Below are 19,437 nucleotides of genomic sequence, written 5' to 3' on the forward strand. Positions count from 1 at the left end.
CCAGACAGCAGCCAATCTAGCCCCACAATCACACCTGATAGTGGACAGATCCCTGTTGCGTCCTGGGGCTCCTGAAAGTGCCCAATTTTGCTTATAAACATGCAAAGGGAGCATCTGGTGTGCGATCTGTAGGCTGTGTCTAGATGCTGTGTTTTAGTAGGAGAAAATCACCTACTTTCTACCAGGCCAGATTCTCAGTGGTCCAGCCCTAAGTCAGGGCAGAAGCAACAGAGTACATGCTATTGCTGGGGCAGGCTAAAGCCAGCATACTTTAGCATTTTATAGATGTGACGAGAGAGGCACAGAAAGCTGTGGAGCTTTCCGAGTTCATGGAACAAGGCAGAGGTCCAACCACTATTTGAAGCTTACTACCTCACTTGTTATGCAAATTTGCCTATTGTTTGTGCATACTTGTGTGCATATATTATGTGAATATACCTACTTCAGCATACAACACACATTCTTTAAATGATTCAGTGAATGAATATATGATATAAGGTAGAATTTATCCTGTTTGAATATAAAGGTATTTATTCATTCATTCAATAAAGACAGGAAAGGTACGTGCTATCATGGAGCTTACATTCTTATGAGGGGAAGAATTAATACTCAAGATTTTAAATAGTTGAACAGGACTGTTTCAAATAATATTGAGTGTTGTGAAGACATAAGATAGAATACTGAAATAAGAATTTTGCCTTTCTCTTTGTACAAAGGCAACAATGACTAAATGCAGATTAATGAAGCATGCAGGGAACTAATTCTGCCTTCTCCATGCAACAGTGCACCTACCATTTATTCCCGTTCCCCGATCATGTTTTCTGGTTTGGTGGCCACATCACGTACACTTTCTGTCATTTTCCTGAAATATATCAATAATGTTTAATTTGACAGAATCTGAACCAAACTTGTGGGGGAAGAGCAGCAGGCTGAGCTTTGGGGTCTGGGCCAAGCCTTCGTCTTCAGAGAAGCAGGTTATCCAATGGCTGAACTATGAATTGTGCATAGTCAGTGTTCAGTAAAAATTCCCTTTTCTCAGCATCAAGAGAACAAGGAAAAACAGAATATTCTCCTCTTGGATATTTCCATAGCTCTTGACTGACCTTGTACCACGCACAGACTAAGTTTTGAAATACGTCAGAATTTTAAATTCAGTTATCTTTATTAACTCCTTGCCCACATCAGCTTAAGCCCAATATGTCCCAGGAATAAATTGAAGGTTGTTATGTAGAAAGTTAAAAGGACTATTGAAAGCAGAAATATGATTTCTAGAAAAGGGGATCTTTTCTACAATATTCTACTTTCTTTTCTAATGATTGAAAGGACAGAGAAATTCAACTTTTAATTCTAGCTGGAGCATCCACATTGATGAGCTACTAATCTCACTGTGCCTCAGGCTTCCTATTTGTAAATAAAGAGATGCCTGGTTGTTTTCAGGCTTTAAAGTAATTTCATGTTCATGTGCATTCGCATATATAAAATATATAGCACAGTGCTTGGCACATAGTATACACTAAATAAATTTTTTTTCTCCTCTGTAAGGAGTTCTGGCCATAATTTCAAACAAGCCACAAACTGAAACCATAAAGATGGAAATAAAGAATATAAAATTTGAAAATGTGTAAATTACTGAAAGCACAAGAACCATTAATTGTCAAGGATGGTTCTCATTAAACTAGCAGCATATGTTGCTATTATAAGGATGTTTGTCACGAGCTCCTGAGAGGTCTATTAACAATAAAATCCTATTATTCCAGATGTTTCACATCCATGTAATACACCCACAATAATTAATTTCATATGGGCTAAATTCATAAATCTAGAAAACTAGAAAGACGTGTTATTCACCACATAAGGCATCTTATATCCTATTTAAAATCTGACTGAAATGCTAAAAAATGCCATTAATTACAGGGAAACCCACTATCATTTTTCTTTATCTCTGGAATAGACTTTGAATTTGAAAATACTCCATTACCATTATAAAGGCAGCATCTGAGCAAACAAGGAGAAGAAGAAAGTTGCTGTCACATCTGCTGTTGCCGCTCAGGTCACTTCTCCTGGTTGCGTTATGGCTCAGGATTGCTGCTGCCACCCCTGGCTGGCCTTAGCTGGGCCCTGCTTTGTGCCAGAACTGTGCTAGGTGCTTCATGTGTATCATGACTTTTCTTCACAATATCCTCGTTAGATAGTCTTCCCTTTATAAAGGTAGAGGCTCAAAGAAGTGAAATAACTGATCCAACGTCACAACTCCTAAATGATAAAGCTAGGATTTGAACTCAGATCTCTAGCACCAACATCTGACCTCTCTCCATGTTACTAAGCTGCCTCTCTAAGGTAATAATAAAAGCTTTCATTTGTTGTGTGCCTGATCCAGCCTGCCAGATAACCTGAGACAGAAAAAAGAAACACACACACACACACATACACACACACACACACACACACACACACACACACGGGATTCTCCAATATAAAGTCCGAAGGTCAACTACTGCAACTGCCACTCAATGTCAGAATACCCTTCACAGAGGCTTGACAAATAACTAAATGGTCACCCAGAGTTCATTAAACCCTGTACCTCTTGAAGGCAGAGATTCATCTTCTTTTATATTCTAGCACCTGTTGTGCGCTCTGGTATGTAGAGTCAATGTTAATTTTTTATTTTTATTTTTATTTTTTAAGATTCTAACTTTTTGAATTTTTTCCCCTTTTACACAAAACAAATTAGAAGAAATAATAAAGGATTAAAACTGAAAAAGTTATTCTGTAGAATATGTATACACAAAAAAATGTGTATACATGTAGTAGAACATGTATACATAAAAAAATCCAGATAGGAAGACAGGCTTATTTACAATGAAAGTAAGGTAAAATTAAGGTAGTTTTCTTATGAAATATTTTTTAAAAAATCAAATATATGCTATAATAGGCACCACTGTTTACAACAATATTAAAGACGAAAAAACAACACTTATTTAATAGGCACAGATATACCACAAGGTACAACATCGGTGCAATAAATTCACAAAACCGTATTACAGCCAGTTAATCAGTTTAAGAATTGTTCCCAAGTCAGTCACATTTTTGGCTTTCATTCCTACAGATTTCATTCCTACAGATTTCAAATACTCTAAATTTCTAGCTATCCAGAAGTTAAGAATGATTATAAGAAGCTTTCCAAGGAGTTACAAAATCTTTGTAGACCAAAGGCCAACTATCATCACCTCAAGTCTGCTCTCACCAGCAGCCCTTGTATTTTTCAGGGAGAAATCTAAAGTCAGACACCAGTGTAGTCACTATCTCCCATGCCAAACCCAGGGGACTAAAATGACCAGTATTACCATAAAACGAGAATTGTGAGGTTTACCTTAAAAGGCTTATTCTGGTCTCAAAAATTAGTCAGATAAGATTATCTTCTACTGAAATGAATCTTGCCTAAACACAGAAGACTGGTATCCTTTACTGCTGGTCCTAAAGTCATAGACATGAATTTTAATCTACTGTATACTATAGCTAAAATCAGCTGAAAATCTGAAAAAAATACGCTAGAAATCCTAAATCCAATCTTTTGGAAGTCTGCTATTGAAAGGCCTTTAAGGATTTACTAACTTCAAGTCTAAGTGCAAAGGGACAAAAGCTTAAGCCTGTCGGACATTCCTTTTTTTGGACAAAAAGATCAAAGTTTCCTACAAATTGCTAAGCTTTGCACAAGCGAGAAACCTACACATACTAGTGCATGGAATCAGTTTCATTTTATTCCATGGGGATTCTTCTCCCACGGGAAAGAAACAGAATGAGGAATGAATCTTAATTGGTCTCTTCATCGCAAGTGGTAAACTTGGTCTCTATATTCACAAAGTCAGAAAGTTTTTTAAGCAGATTGTGGAAGCAGACAGTAGAACCAGCTTCCTGTAGCCACATACCACTACCTTGTATCCAGCAAGAGCAAAGATGAACTTGAACAATTATCCAGAGTCACTTGAATCGTACTAAAGGGCAAGGTTCACCACTATAAAAAAGGAAGTTGTCTAAAAGCAAGAATTCAATTAACCCTGGGTAAGAAAAATCAAAACAAGTCATACATACTAATGAGTTGTCCATGAGGCCAACTGGTAAGAATGTACTCAACTATACATGACATGAAGACACTATGCACAAAGCATAACTTGGCGAGCCTGCATTTCTATTAACTACGGGCAGAGTGAGGGAGAGCAAAGAGCTACTTCTGTAACATTTTAGTATCCAGATAGTACAGCAGAAACCATTCCCAGGGGCAATGGGTGCTCCATTAATCACACTGAATAAAGCAGATGAATTATTCATTTTTCTATTCTTTTTGTTTGAGAAGTTGGGTTAGCTCCCTTTTGGCCATTCCAGTGTACTTAGAAATGATTCCATGTTGGTTTAGTCCAGGAAGCAATAGTAAAGAAGTCACTATCAGGCAGGTGAGAAGCAAGTTGTGGACTTGCTGTCCCACCTAAGCAATCTCAGTTAGGGAAATGATCATGGTCATGAAGTGCATCTTAGGTTTATCTTCCTTTAGTGTGAAGAGGCATTTCCACCAACCCACAGCTCTGCATCGAGTTTTTAACTAGATTGCTGCAAATTTCATGAAATCTTTGCTGTTGTTCAGTGGTCCATTTATTAGAGCCAAAAATTCTAGGCACCAGAATGGGAACAAGGTAGTCAGCCAAATGGATCTAGATAGTAGATAATCAGAAACATCAAAGAAACCACACCCATGGTGGCAGGTGGAAACCAGGCTGTTTCCCATGGGAGGACTTTATCAGCATCAGCATCACTTCTCCCCATCCTTGCAGCTGTTTTTCCAGACTTGCAGTCTCTGTAGGCAGCAGGTTAGTGATGTGATTATCTCCCTCTGCCATTATCTCTGAGATGCCATCTCCATGAGTGCAGGCTGCCTTCCCAGTGAACCCTCCTACCGAGACCTGCACGGCGACCACAGCACCAGATTCAATGTTCATCGAACGGCAATTTATCACATGACAAAAACACACGAATTTGGGCTATAGAAGAATAGTCATTCAGCAGGTGAGATTTCAAGTTTATGATGTTGAGGATTAAATGTGGGTAAATATAATATCTAGAAGAAATTATATACTGTTTTCAAACTTGAGACTAGAACCTACTGAAACAGCAATGTTATCACATAAATGTGGCAGGATGAGCCACAGACAAGAACCCCTCAGACACCAAGTTGTAGAAGGAAAAGTCTTTATTCAGCTGGGAGCATAGGCAGACTCACATCTCCAAAAACCAAGCACACCGAGTGAGCAATTCCTGTCCCTTTTAAGGGTTCACAACTCTAAGGGGGTCTGTGTGAGAGGGTCGTGATCGATTGAGCAAGCAGGGAGTACATGACTGGGGGCTGCACACATCAGTAATTAGAATGGAATAGAACAGGACAGGGGTTTTCCCAATGCTTTTCCATACAATGTCTAGAATCTATAGATAACATAACCAGTAAGGTCAGGGGTCAATCTTTAACCAGGCCCAGGGCGTGGTGCCGGGCTGTCTGCTTGTGGATTTCATTTCTGCCTTTTAGTTTTTACTTCTTCTTTCTCTGGAGGCAGAAATTGGGCATAAGACCATATAAGGAGTGGTATCCTCCCTTAAAAATAATAGCTATGTTAATAATTAACATTTATTGAGCACTAGCTGTGTGTCAATCACTATATCAAGAACTTTAAATTATAAACACAACTAATCCTCATAACAACTCTATGAGATGCATAGTACTATCTCTGAACTCAGGGAATGTAAATAGAAGAGGTTGTACAGCTAGCAAGATATAGAGCCAGGATTCAAACAAAGGCTGTCTAGCCCCAGAGCCTGCTGGCAACCACCATACTAAACACTCCTTGGGAACTCAAGCTAAGCTAATGGGATACCATGGAATTGTAGGTTATTTTATCTATTTATAGTTTTCCTGTTTTTATATAGTTTAAATGTTTTTATATAGTTTAAATGTTTTTACACCATGAGAAAATTAGCTGGAAAGGTAAATGGTTTTTGTTTGTTTGTTTGTTTACCTGGCTGTAGAAATCAGGAAAAGTCAGGATGAAAAAGACATGCTCTAACAAGTTGGAGGGGCTAGATACCAAACTGCTAGAACATGTGACATGTGCTATCACCTTTCATCTTCTCTTGCACTACGGTTGGTGCCAGTGTGATGTAGTGGTTCAGAGCTCTGGCTTTCAACTCAAATAGAGCCAAGTTCAAGTCCAGCTCTGATGCTTACTAGGCGAGTGATCTGGACAGGGCAAAGACCTTCAAATCCTTCACATATAAAATGTGCCTAGTTATAATATCTCTTTACATCAGGGGACACTAGAAAATTTAAACAAGATAATACATGCAAATTTTAGTACAATGCCTGGAATATATCGAAATGTGCATATAAGTATTATTGGTATTAGTTCCTCTTTTACAGATGTAAAATAAGAAGGTCTAAGATATCAACCAGATGCTGAATAAAGTTTGTGTGCCTATAAGCCCAGCACTTTGGGAGTCTGAGGCGGGTGAATCACCTGAGGTTAGGAGTTTGAGACCAGCCTGACCAACATGGAGAAACCCTGTCTCTACTAAAAATACCAGACTTTATAAAGGTGGTGGTGCATGCCTGTAACCCCAGCTACTTGGGAGGCTGAGGCAGGAGAATCGCTTGAACCCAGGAGGCTGAGGTTGTAATGAACTGAGATCACACCATTGCACTGAAGCCTGGACAACAAGAGTGAAACTCCATCTCAAAAAAAAAAAGTAGAAAGCCACAAGCTCTCCTTTGTCTCGTTTGCAAGCAATAGCAGCAAAGAGAGAATTCCCACTCTTCTAGCAGTTTCAGAAAAAACAGCCATTTTGTGATGTTACAAAGCATAAGCCCTCCCTCCCCCTGTGGTCCTATGTTCAGTACTAGCACTAACCATTTGTATGCTCTAGGTGGGGTTGCCTTCTGCTCCACCTCCAGCCAGGATTAAAGAGTGTCACAAGTAGCAGGAATCTATTCCTGCAAACTTCATGTTATATAACAGAAAGTCAACTGAATAAAATAAAGTAAGCAAATAATCAACGAGCCCATATTGTTCTTTCAGGTTGATAACATTTTGCCAACACATGCCTTCTAGTAGCTATCATTATTAAGACTTTCACTTATATGACTTTACACATGTCGGTTAAGGCTTTTCATGTGTATTACATGATGTTTTGATTTTCACTCTCATCCTGTTGGTTGAGTTGCTGGGATATCAGCATTTCTCTTTTGTGATGTGGAAACTGGGACTTGAATCATCTGCATGAATTGATCCAAATCCCGTAATCACAAGGCCAGAGAAAGAATTTTATCAAATCTTGTTTCTTACTTAAAACTCTGCCACCAGGTCTTACTGCTCTCAGAGTGAAATCCGATCTCCTTTCCATGAATACCTGTATGGTCTGGCTCATGCAAACTTGTCTAATCTCATTTCAGGCAGTTTCTTTCTTCTTTCTTTCTTTCTTTCTTTCTTTCTTTCTTTCTTTCTTTCTTTCTTTCTTTCTTTCTTTCTTTCTTTCTTTCTTTTCTTTCTTTCTTTCCCTTTCTCTTTCTTTCTTTCTTTCTTTCTTTCTTTCTTTCTTTCTTTCTTTCTTTCTTTCTTTCTTTCCTTCTTTCCTTCTTTCCTTCTTTCCTTCTTTCTTCTTTTTTTTTTTTTTTTGAGACACAGTCTCACTCTGTTACCCAGGCTAGAGTGCAGTGGTGCCATCTCGGCTAACTGCAACCTCCACCTCCTGGGTTCAAGCGATTCTCATCCCTCAGTCTCCCAAGTAGCTGGGATTACAGGCACCCGTTACCACACCTAGATAATTTTTAAAATACTTTTAGTAGAGATGGGGTTTCACCAGTTTGGCCAGGCTGATTTAGAACCCCTCACCTCAAGTGATCCACCTGCCTCAGCCTCCCAAAGTGCTGGGATTACAGGTGTGAGCTGCCATGCGCTGCCCTCTGTCTGTTACTCATTATGCTCCCACAACATGGACTTTCCATTAAAGGAAGGTTCTCAGCTGTTTCTTGCATTGGGCCCTGTATGTGGTCTAAGGACAGAGAGGCATCCAATCAGCAGAGCATGGGGCAGAACACACCTGGGAGGTCCATCTGCAGGTGGTGGGGCACGGGCTCCATGCCTCTCGGGAGACTTCTGCTCCAGAATTCTAAGAGACTTCTTTAGATTCAAAACTTGGTGTCATTGGGGAATACTAAGCTGATCATCATCTAAGAGGTAAACACAGAACAATAAAACTTGATGAGGATTTTATTTGATAAGCGTGGTGCAAATATTGAGGGAGGGCAACTAACATGATTCAGCATTTGCTACATGATGTCTTCTTAATTTTATACAAGGATTATCATAGAGGAAAATAGATTTGGTGTGATAAAAATACCTCTTCCAAGGATACACAGTTTTTAAGTGCAAGTTGGTATTGAAACCTAAGTTTAGTTGGTTCTACTACACATGACATTTGCCCTCTGACAGGATGACTTTATACTATGTTAAAAGAATTACTTAACTAGGGCTATTTTAATTTCCTCACAAAGGACAAGATTGGTTCAAGATACAGGAATGGTGCTAATTTTGAAAGGAGACTTGGCAGGCTCTGTGTCTGGAGAACAAAGCTGAGAGGACTGGGAGCGAGAAGGGCCCTGACAGGAAATTAGTTTGGAGAACACATTACTTATAAGATACAATCATGGAAAAATGGCATTTGAGTCAAGTTGCATAACTCTACTGGCTCTAACTTATTATACATTAACAAAAGACATTTAATAAAAGCTTTACCTCTCTTTGATTCAACTGTTTCAATCATTGAAAAGAAACAGCACAATTAAATCACATCTTAAAGACGTGTCATCCCAAGATAATTCATGATGGATTTTCAAAGGTTTTATGGTAAGAGAATCTTCCCAAGAAATGTATATGGATAAAATATTCTGAAAAACAATGTGGAATAGATAATGTCTGGGCTTCAGAATCAAGAGATCTCTGTAAAGACTCATCTCATACATTTGCTAAGTAATCATAGAACATTTCACAATCTAATTTTTATTGTACTAACTGGCAAACTGGCAAATGGGTGAAATCTTAATATATATTCACAGAGCTACTGTTAAATACATTTAAATGTTTTATATCAAAATGTTGATATTTGGCTGCTTATGCATATTATAAAATGAATAAATGAATGAATGAGCATATGAGTACTTTGAGATTATTTAAAATAATCTTACCAATGTATACTTATCGGTGTTTTTTTTTTTTTTTTTTTTTTTTTGCTGGAGTGCAGTGGTATGATCTCAGCTCACTGCAACCTCTGGCTCTCGGGTTCAAGTGATTTTCCTGCCTCAGCCTCCCGAGTGGCTGGGACTACAGGCGTACACCACCACGCCTGGCTAATTTTTGTATTTTTAGTAGAGACGGTGTTTTGCCACGTTGGCCAGGCTGGTCTCAAACTCCTGATCTCAGGTGATCCGCCTGCCCTGGACTCCAAAAGTGCTGGGATTATAGGCATGAGTCACTGCATGCAGCAGTGTTTTTATTTCAGAACTAATTAATTTATTACTCACATTAATTCTAAGTGTACTTCAATTTGCTAGAGCATAGATCACTATTGTTTAGTACTAACGGTCTTTTAAAATTACTAGGAAACAACAACATACTAATAAACATATGCTCACAAAATCCGTCACCTGTCCTTATTTAATCTTTTTTAGTAGACACCAGTATGGTTTAAATCACCAAAACTTTTATTTTATAGTTTTATCATACAAAACAAATTATCTTTTGCCTCATTTTTTTTTTCTTTTGGAACCAACTCAAGTTTCTATTATCTTCATGATGTCTTTGGAAATGTAAAAACTTTATTTATATGCTAACTGATTTTTAAGATATCATAAAATTGTATTTCTCACTTTGCCCACATCAAATGAGATATTTTGCTTGATTGACTCAATGATTTTTTTTTAATGGCCTTTTGAATTAAAAAGCGGTCAAAGACTGAACGTGATTTTCCCAGTCTGTGACTCAGGTTCCCAAGCTGAATCTGATGATACCCAGTAACAATAAAGTCTTATGCTATAGAGTAAATATCTATAATGTGAGTGTGTTGTGGGTTTGTTTGTGGATGGGATCACAAGTATCTAGAATATGAGTCAATATTTCCCATCTCTGGCACACAGAACAGACATTGCTGGTCAATTGCCAGTATTCCCCTAACTCTACCTTTCAACTTCTTGACACAAAACTTGGATTATAAATTTGTCATCACTACCTTATGAAATAAAACATACCTGTATCTACCCAATAGGCTTATAGCTATAATACTTTATACTAGAGGAAAAGAGAAAGAATTATAAGTGGATGATGCAATTATTCTGGAACAACTGGATACCTAGATTGATGATAAGAGAATTAGCCAATGTTACTGATATAAAAGCCCATCATTATTTAATCAAAGAGCTTAATTTTGCATGAGGACCTGGTGGTAGTTTTAGAATGAATGCCTAGAATCCTTGCCTTCCGGACAGCCCTTCTTAAACTATGTCCAAATGAGAATACACATACCTTGAATATATATTATGAAAAAAAAATGATACTATGATTCTGGGGATTGTTCTACTGAAGACCTGTCTTTTGAAATCCTAATTGGTTCTGGTATTAATTACTACATTCTATCCAATAAAATACTTTCTCTTATCTTATTGCGTGGTATACTGGAAAAAAGTCTCAATACCCACATAAAGCTAATATTGTTTATTTATTTATTTATTTTTGCTATATACCATTCCAGGGATGCCTCGAACTCCAGAATTACCTGAATGTAAGATTTTCATATCAAAAAGCTATGGCCAATTTTTATATTCATCTCTGTATTAGGAGATCCTAAATTAGGAACCAGGCTGCCCAGCAGGAGGTGAGTGGTAGGCAGTGAGCATTACCATGCTATATGGAGGGGACAGTAGCATCCCAAACCTAGTTGAGAAAGAAGATGAAAAAAATATTCAGTAAGAACTTAGGCAAACTTACAAATATAGATGACATACTTTCCATTTAATGACCTGGATAGCGCCTGTTCTCATTTCTTCCCCCCAACTTTCTGAGGCCATTTGACTATGCCCAGAATCTAGAGCAATCCTTCACAGTACAGATCATGTTTGCAAAGAGTTAGTTGGGGTAGGACAGCTAAAAATCACATCCAAATATTATTAAATCTTATTTGATGGATATCTTAATAAAAAGACTGAGAGCATAACTGGTTCTATCCTGTCTGAAAACACTATCCAATGCCCCAATTTTCCAAAGATTGGTACTAAATCAGACCTTCTGTGACTTAATTCCTGCTGTGATGTTATGCCCTAGTTTTGATAATTGCACACTCTTCCAAGTTTCTGTTCATTCGCTTAATAATGACTTATTGAATACCTAATATATTTCCAGAATAATTTTTAGATATTTTGATACAGAGATAAATAAAAATAGCCATGGTGCTTGTGACCTAGTTGAGAAAAACCTATATTTACACTCTATATTTAAAGAGAGTACTGTTGGAGCACAGATAAGGGGCCAGTTAAGCCTGGCTCAAGGAGTCAGGAATGGTTTCTCAAGCAAGAGAAACCTGGGTTATGTCTTGAAATGAGAAGCCATGGTTTGATGTGCTTAGAAAGACAAGAGAGGAGGCCGGGCATGGTGGTTCACACCTGTAATCGCAGCACTTTGGGAGGCTGAGGGGGATGGATCAGGAGATTGAGACCATCCTGGCCAACATGGTGAAACCCTGTTTCTACTAAAATACAAAATAATTAGCTGGGCATGGTGGCGGGTGCCTGTAGTCCCAGCTACTCAGGAGGCTGAGGCAGGAGAATCGCTTGAACCCAGGAGGTGGAGGTTTCAGTGAGCTGAGATCAGGCCACTACTCTTCAGCCTGGCAACACAGTGAGACTCTGTCTCAAAAAAAAGAAAAACAACAACAGAAAAAAGAAAGATAAGAGAGGAAATGGCATGTGTATAAGCATTGGAAAGCAAAAGTTAGTCTGGAGTGTATGCTGTTTATGATTGCTGGGGTGGGATTGTGGCATGGTAATGACAAGCAAGCTCAAGATCTCTGGAGATAGGCTGGGGCCAGACTGTGAAGGGTCTTTAATGACATGCCAGAGTTCAGTGTTAGGACTGAAGGTTGGTGACACCAAGCAAGCAGTATATCAGAATTACCTCGGGAAATGTGTTCAAATACAGATTCCTGACCTCACCACAGATACTGAGTTAGTATTTCTGGGGATGTACCCAGAAACACTATTTTTAAGGAGCTCCCTGGTGATACTAACCTGCAGCTGGGTTTTGGAACCACTTGGGGAGGCAATGTTGTATCCATATCCTAGCTCTGTCAAGGCTGAGCTCTTGGCTTGCTGTCAGCAGTTCCCTCCAGAGAATGATGCTCTGCTCTGAACACCAGCCCTAAAGACACTAAAGTGCTGTCTATCCAACTTGCCCTCCAAGGCCACACAGGTATGTAGAAAACAAGTGGAAAGCAGAATCCAGCACTCCTGGAATCCAGTCTGTATTTTTCTCTTTTCTTCTTCCTTGTGTAGATAGTGTGAGCAACAAATAGTTTGCCAAAGAGTACAGTAATCAGATCATTTTAATGTATATAGGCAATTTATTGCCCCAGAGACAAGATGGATCCAGGGACAAGATGGATCTGTCAGTAACAGATATCCTAGAACATGAAACATTCATTCCTTCCTAATATGTTTCTTTTTGTAATCTCATTGTTTATCTCAGCATGGTTTTTTCATTGAGAGCTGTAAGTCCCTTGAGAGCACAAATGTTACATTTATTATTTTTGTATATCAGCTTTCAACACATAGCCAAACACATAGTATATGCTGAGAAAATGCTTATTGATTTAATGAATGAACCAGTTCCAATAATTGTAGTTACTTATTAACACTATTTAATAGTTTGTTTTCCATCACTTGCCTGCCTACCCTATCCCCACCTGGCTTGTGAGATCCTCAAGGGAAGGAGCTAGTTTCCAGCCCAGAGTCTGAGATAGAGTAGGCACATGGTAGATGCATGTTAAACGAATCAATAACATAATGCGAAGAGCTCTTTCATCTTTGTTTAAATTAAAAGTTAAATTAAGTCAGGGATTCTTCCTTGTTCAATTCTTCCCTCCTCGCCTAGAGAGACTGTATGCAGAAACATGATTTAAACACCAGAAGACTTCGACTTTTTCTTCACAACCTTTCCTCTAATTGAGAAGTTGACGTTTTTAAAAGCTAGTCTTGTCCTATGGGAATCCTGAACAGGCCTAGATGGAGTGCTAAGTGAATAGGTAGGTGTCTTCTTTGAGAGATGTGTGGAACAAGAAGAGGTAGGGAGTGACACAGAAGTCATGATGAACATAGAACTTTCCTGGGCTAAAGCGGGCACTCATCTCCAGCATCTTCAGTATAGATTATTTCAAATAACATTGACAGCCTCAGCCATCTGGGAATAATTTGGTCATGCCTTACTTCTCTGACCTTTTTAAGCTCCAGGTACTCCTTTGACTGCAACTGTCAAATTTTGACAGCTTGACTCAGGGTGAGCAAATGGTTCCTCTTAAAGAATATAACAGCATCCTTTTAACAACAGCCTCATCTATTCACATGCATTCCCCCAGCTTTGGAGGCCTTTATTCTCACAGATGTATAGAGACTCTAAGAGTGGTATTAGGGTCATCGGATGGTGTCTCAGTCAGCTCATGCTGCTGTAACAAAATATCAAAGACTGAGTGGCTTAAACAGTAGATATTTACTTCTCATAGTTCTGAAGCCTGGATGCTCAAGATGAAGGTGCCAGCAGATTTGGTTATTGGTGAGGGCCGTCTTTCTGGCTTGCTGATGGACACATTCTTGCTGTACCCTCACATAGTGGAGAGGGAGTGACAGAGAACTCTCATATTTCCTCCCCTTTACAAAAAACTAATCCTATCTTGGAGCCCCATTCTCATAATCTCATCTAAACCTAATTATTTTCCCAGAGCCTCAGCTCCAAATATCATCACATCGGGGGGTTAGGGTTTCAACATATAAAGTAAAGGATTGAATGACATTCAGTACTGAACAGATGGAATTGAGAAGGAGGAGACAATAAAGAATAGCTAGGGAGATCTAGTTAAAAGAATATGTGTATGGGATATCTTTCTGTCCAAAGTATAGAATTATATTCATATTAAGGTGTATGTCTTATCTGGTATATTTCTAGCATCAAACATTATTTGCCTGAGAAATGCTACTTATCTATTCATTCATTCACTCATCCATGAAATATTTATTCAGTAGCTTCTAGATGATACAGTGAAAAAGACAACAAACCATATCTCTAAAATTTTGACTATTATATTCTAAATTAGGGGTCCCCAAGCCCCCTGTTAGGAACCAGGCAGCCCAGCAGGAGGTGGGTGGTAGGCAAGCGAGCATTACCACCTGAGTTCTGCCTGCTGTTAGATCAACAGCAGCATTAGATTCTCATAGGAGCATGAACCCTATTGTGAACCGAGCACACAAGGGATCTAGGTTGTGTGCTCCTTCTGAGAATCTTATGCCTGATGATCTGAAGTGGAACAGTTTCATCCCGAAATCATCCCCATCCCAGTCCGTGGAAAAATTATCTTCCATGAACCTGGTTCCTGGTGCCAAAAAGTTTGATCTAAATGACAGGTGATTGTGGCAAGGACCAACCAACCAGGTAGTAAGTGAGATTGTATGGGACAGCATAGGAGGACACTCAGATAATGAAATGCTTCAAGATGTAGCAAGAGCCATGGTTGGGGTGAGTACTCAGAGAATCTTCATAGATGAAATGACCCCTCTGCTAAAACATGAATAACAGGTGCAACTTTCACAGCTGGACAATTTTTTTGTTTGTTTGTTTGAGATGGAGTCTCACTCTGTCACCCAGGCTGGAGTACAGTGGTGCAATCTCAGCTCACTGCAACCTCTGCCTCCTGGGTTCAAGCAATTATCTGTCTCAGCCTCCCGAGTAGCTGGGATTACAAGTGCCTGCCACCACGTCCAGCTAATTTTTGTATTTTTAGTAGAGGTGGGGGTTTCACCATCTTGGCCAGGCTGGTCTTGAACTCCTGACCTCATGATCCACCTGCCTCAGCCTCCCAAAGTGCTGGGATTACAGGCGTGAGCCACTGCGCCTGGCCTATAAACATTTTATGAATCAGTATGTATGAAAGTCTAGAGATTTGGGAGCCCATAGTCTTCCTTGAATTGAAAATAACTCAGTATTGCTATAGCAATGAGTGGTAGAATATGTGTTTGACAGGAAGGAGTGGAAAGAAGACAGGATAGAGAGGATGGAGAAGAGGGAGTTGGGACTAGAGCCAGAACACAAAGGGACCTGCATATATTATGGAATAAGGACTTTATCTTGAGAGCACTGGGACTTATTGGATGATTGTAGTCACCTGAGTGATGTGATCATATTTGAGCTTTATAGGCACTCTGATAGCACTGTAGAGGGTAGATGACAAATAGGAGGTCTAGAGATAAGTTTCATTGTCCCAAATGAGAAACAGTGGCTTGAATGGCATTGGTTCAGAGTGATGGGCAGAACTGGTGCACTTGACTCACATTCAGGCAGTAGAATCCATAGGACTGAATGATTGATGTTAGAATGCAAATGAGAGAAATCTAGGATGCTTCTCAGGATAATGGCTTCTTTTATACTCAGGAAATTTGTTGAATCAGCACAGAAAGTCTTCCATTCACTTCTAGATTAGGGCTTCATGCACCGTGGGTAGGGATCAATAGATAATGTCCAAACCACACTTCAAGTATACCTACATATTGATTTTCAAAATTATTTTACATATCAAGATGAGAGGTACAAAAATATGTCAATTTTACAGTTATTTTACTGACTTTAAAAACTCCCCCCCCAAAATAATTACTTCAAGTATTATTCAGGAATTAATAATATTAAAGAGAGTTATATACACAAAGGGAACAAAACTTATTTTTGCAAACATCATTATCCTGAATGAACTAGTGAGAAGTATATCACTCCTTCAAGAAGATATACTTTTTAAGAATCTATTCTTCTTGGGATGCGTTTTCTCTTGAAAGAGCTCTACATACCTAGAATACATCTCAGAAACACCAAAGGGGATAACAAACACAGTTTGCAGACTCCATAGTTTTACCAAGCTTTTGTTTTCTTTTGTTTTGCATAGACACAACCAAAGTATATGTTAAACTTATTTTGGTTAAAACTGAGGATTTTTTTTTTTTTAAGGGCTGAAATAGCCTTACAATGCTATGAATTCAATCCTGACTCTCATCATATGTGATTTTGCACGAAGTCATTTTCATTGTGGGATGCTCTTCCTTCTCTGAAACGTGAGTATTGCAGGTTGTACTGGGCATTGGATAAAACGAACTACATGAAAATACTTTACACTACAATCAAAATGTATAGTGTTCCTATTTTCCATTGTGATTAGAGATCAGAATTGAAACATTTGAAACGCAACGAAAATGAGTAAAAAATTAACTGTGGACACGGAGGAATAGATAAGAAGCCACAGTATTTCTTTTCTCTTCCAAGTTAGGAAGGCTGCCCATTGCCACCAAGGTCCTGAGCATATCGAGGTCATCTGCTTGGGAAGAGCAGCGGTATAAAATTTTTGAAACATCTGTTTTGATGCAGAGTATTTCACTGTAAAAAGCAGCATGAGCTATCTTAAGAAAAGCTTCTTTTTTAAATGTGTTTAAAGTCTCCTAAATTTCCTGCATATAAATGTTGAATACCTCCAACATGTCAATCAATCTTGTTTTCCAGTTAACTTAGAATAAAATGATAATGAACTTGCATTTAGCCAGCGCCTTTCACAGAGTGAGCATAATTAGACTTGGAAAAGATCTATTAGGATATCCAATTTCATCTCTCTGCCCAGAGAGAACTATTCCTCCTGAGAGTTCCCTATTACTGTGTTCTGACTTGTTTTAAGAGTCTCAAGGGAAGAAATATTTACTACATTCTTGGATTATTTAATTATAGGCTTAAAGGGAAGTAACACCAGTCTAAGAATCAGGAAACATGGATTTGATTCTTGATTTTGTCATGCATTTGTTGTTTGTGACTTTGACCCAGATGCTAATCTCTCTAAGTCTTAATGTACAAAATGGTGTCAAAATTTTCTATTTCACAGGGTTGTGGTAAAATCAAGAGAGAAAATACATATAAAAGGACAGATACAGAGCTTGGAACATTAGAGTCACCTGATAAACATGATTTCTCTCTTTGGCAATTTCCTCTACTAACCATTCCCACACTTATTCCTCCCATATCCTCTCCTCCCTCCTACACTTTTCCTGAGTTGAGTATACTCTGTGAATTTGGTGAAAGATCTTGTTGCTTTTCTTCTTTCTAGTTTCCATGTATTTTCTAGGGCTGCCATAACAAAGTACCACAAACAGGGTGGGTTAAAACAAGAGATATTCCATCCATTACCATTCTGTAGGCTGGAAGTCTGAAATTAAGGTTTTAGTGGGGCAATGCTCCTTCTGAAGGCTCTGGTGGGAAATCTGCCCTTGGCACTTCCTAGCTTCTGATGACTCTCAGAAATCTTTTGCATCCCTTGTCTTGTGTCTTGTTCCCTCCCATCTCCAGCTCCATCTTCACATGTCCCTCTTCCCTGTGTGTGTGTGTATGTGTGTATGTGCATGTGTATGTGTCTCCATGTGTTCTCCCCTTTCCTTACAAGGACACTAGTCAATAGATTTCATCCTCATCCAAAACCGGTATGACCTCATCTTACCTAATTACATCTGCAAACATCCTATTCTCAGATAAGGCCCTGTTATGAGGTTCTGGGTGGACATGAACTTTGGGAACAACACCATTTATCCTGTGTATCCTCAGCAAACCTCCCAATATCCTTGCCCATTGCAAGATGTAAAGCAGACTCTAAAAAGACCTACCTCTGCTGCTGTGGATATGATCAATAATCAAAATTTCTCCTTTTACTCAACTTTCATTGTTTTCCCAAATATTTTTGCATTAGTTTCATCAGTGGAAAAAAAAATATTACCACTCTGCCCCAGTTGTCTTTATGTTTCTCTGAAGATTCTGAAGATCCTGCATGCTTGGAGACAGAAGAAAGGAAAGATGAAAGATTTCAAAGATAGAGGGAAGGCTCTGAGTGTATGTACATTCCAAATATGTTAAATTCCTCTATACCATTTATAACCTTTGGAATGCAAAGAGGGGAAAAGTCCCTGTTCTCTCCTGTGGTTCTGCTGAGTGACCTAAGCCCCTCATGTAATATCTCTCAAGATTCCCATCCCCTTCTCATACATAAACTGGGGGAAAAACATAAATAGTGTCCTGCCTGTCACTCATGGTTTTTGATAGTGCAGCATGGCATGGCAAGATAATTTTAAAAGGTTAAGTGATACATATGTTTGAATTATTGAGAAGAGTATTATTGTTCCCCTGCTAGATTATAAATGACTTGGGAATTAGTATCATTTCTTTCTCATTCTTGTTCTTTCTCCTTTACTCTTTTTTCCCTTTTCCCAGAGCAACCTATTAACATCAATATTAAAGGTTTACCTATTTGGGGAATTCAACTTATGTAAAATTAAATTAAATTCCTACTTTCCCAAATTTTGTACTTTAACTCTGTCAATACGTATGTATAGAAATATTTTCCACAAGTTTTAGAATTTGTTCTCATTCTTTTTTAAAAAAATTCTTTATGTGCCAAATGTCCTTTTACCCTTTTTCAACATGAATAGCCAAAATCATTATTTATTTGCAATGAAAACTGCCCTAAATAAATTGCTTTCTGTGAGTTTCTTATGAAACAACTATGAGAAATAACTATTGTATATATAGCTCTTGTTTTGTAATGATAGATAAATATAAAATACCCCACTGATCCCATTCCCACCTCCCAATCTCAAAGAAAAGTTGCATTTTTCTTTTTTCTTTTTTTGAGACGAAGTCTTGCTGTTGTTGACCCAGGCTGGAGGGCAATGGTGCAATCTCAGCTCACTGCAACCTCCACCTCCCAGGTTCAAGCAATTATCCTGCCTCAGCCTCCCGAGTAACTGAGATTACAGGCACTCGACAGGGTTTCACCATGTTGGCCAGGCAGGTCTCGAACTCCTGACCTCAGGTGATCCACCTGCCTCGGCTTCCCAAAGTGCTGTGATTACAGGCATGAGCCACCCCGCTCGGCCATTAGCATTTCAAGCCAGTCATTTGGTGGGATCCACAAGGTCTTAAGTAAATGCAAATAAAAACACAAAAAGGTAATGTAAAAACCAGAGAAAAGAAAAACATGCTGATTTTCTTATTATTTGTTAGCATGAAATATTGTGGTAAG

The 19,437-nt window shown here is 38.7% G+C and overlaps 1 long non-coding RNA gene and 1 pseudogene across 1 annotated transcript in view; both read right to left on the reverse strand.

Moving 5' to 3' along the window:
* Positions 1-19,437, reverse strand: part of LOC135967082 (uncharacterized) — a 1,183,085-nt gene that overhangs the window by 155,319 nt on the left and 1,008,329 nt on the right. The window lies entirely within an intron of this gene.
* On the reverse strand, positions 4,319-4,889 carry LOC107127491 (ADP-ribosylation factor-like protein 6-interacting protein 1 pseudogene; annotated as a pseudogene).

This window comes from Macaca fascicularis, chromosome 14, assembly GCF_037993035.2.
Source record: "Macaca fascicularis isolate 582-1 chromosome 14, T2T-MFA8v1.1".
NCBI classification, from domain to species: Eukaryota; Metazoa; Chordata; class Mammalia; order Primates; family Cercopithecidae; genus Macaca; species Macaca fascicularis.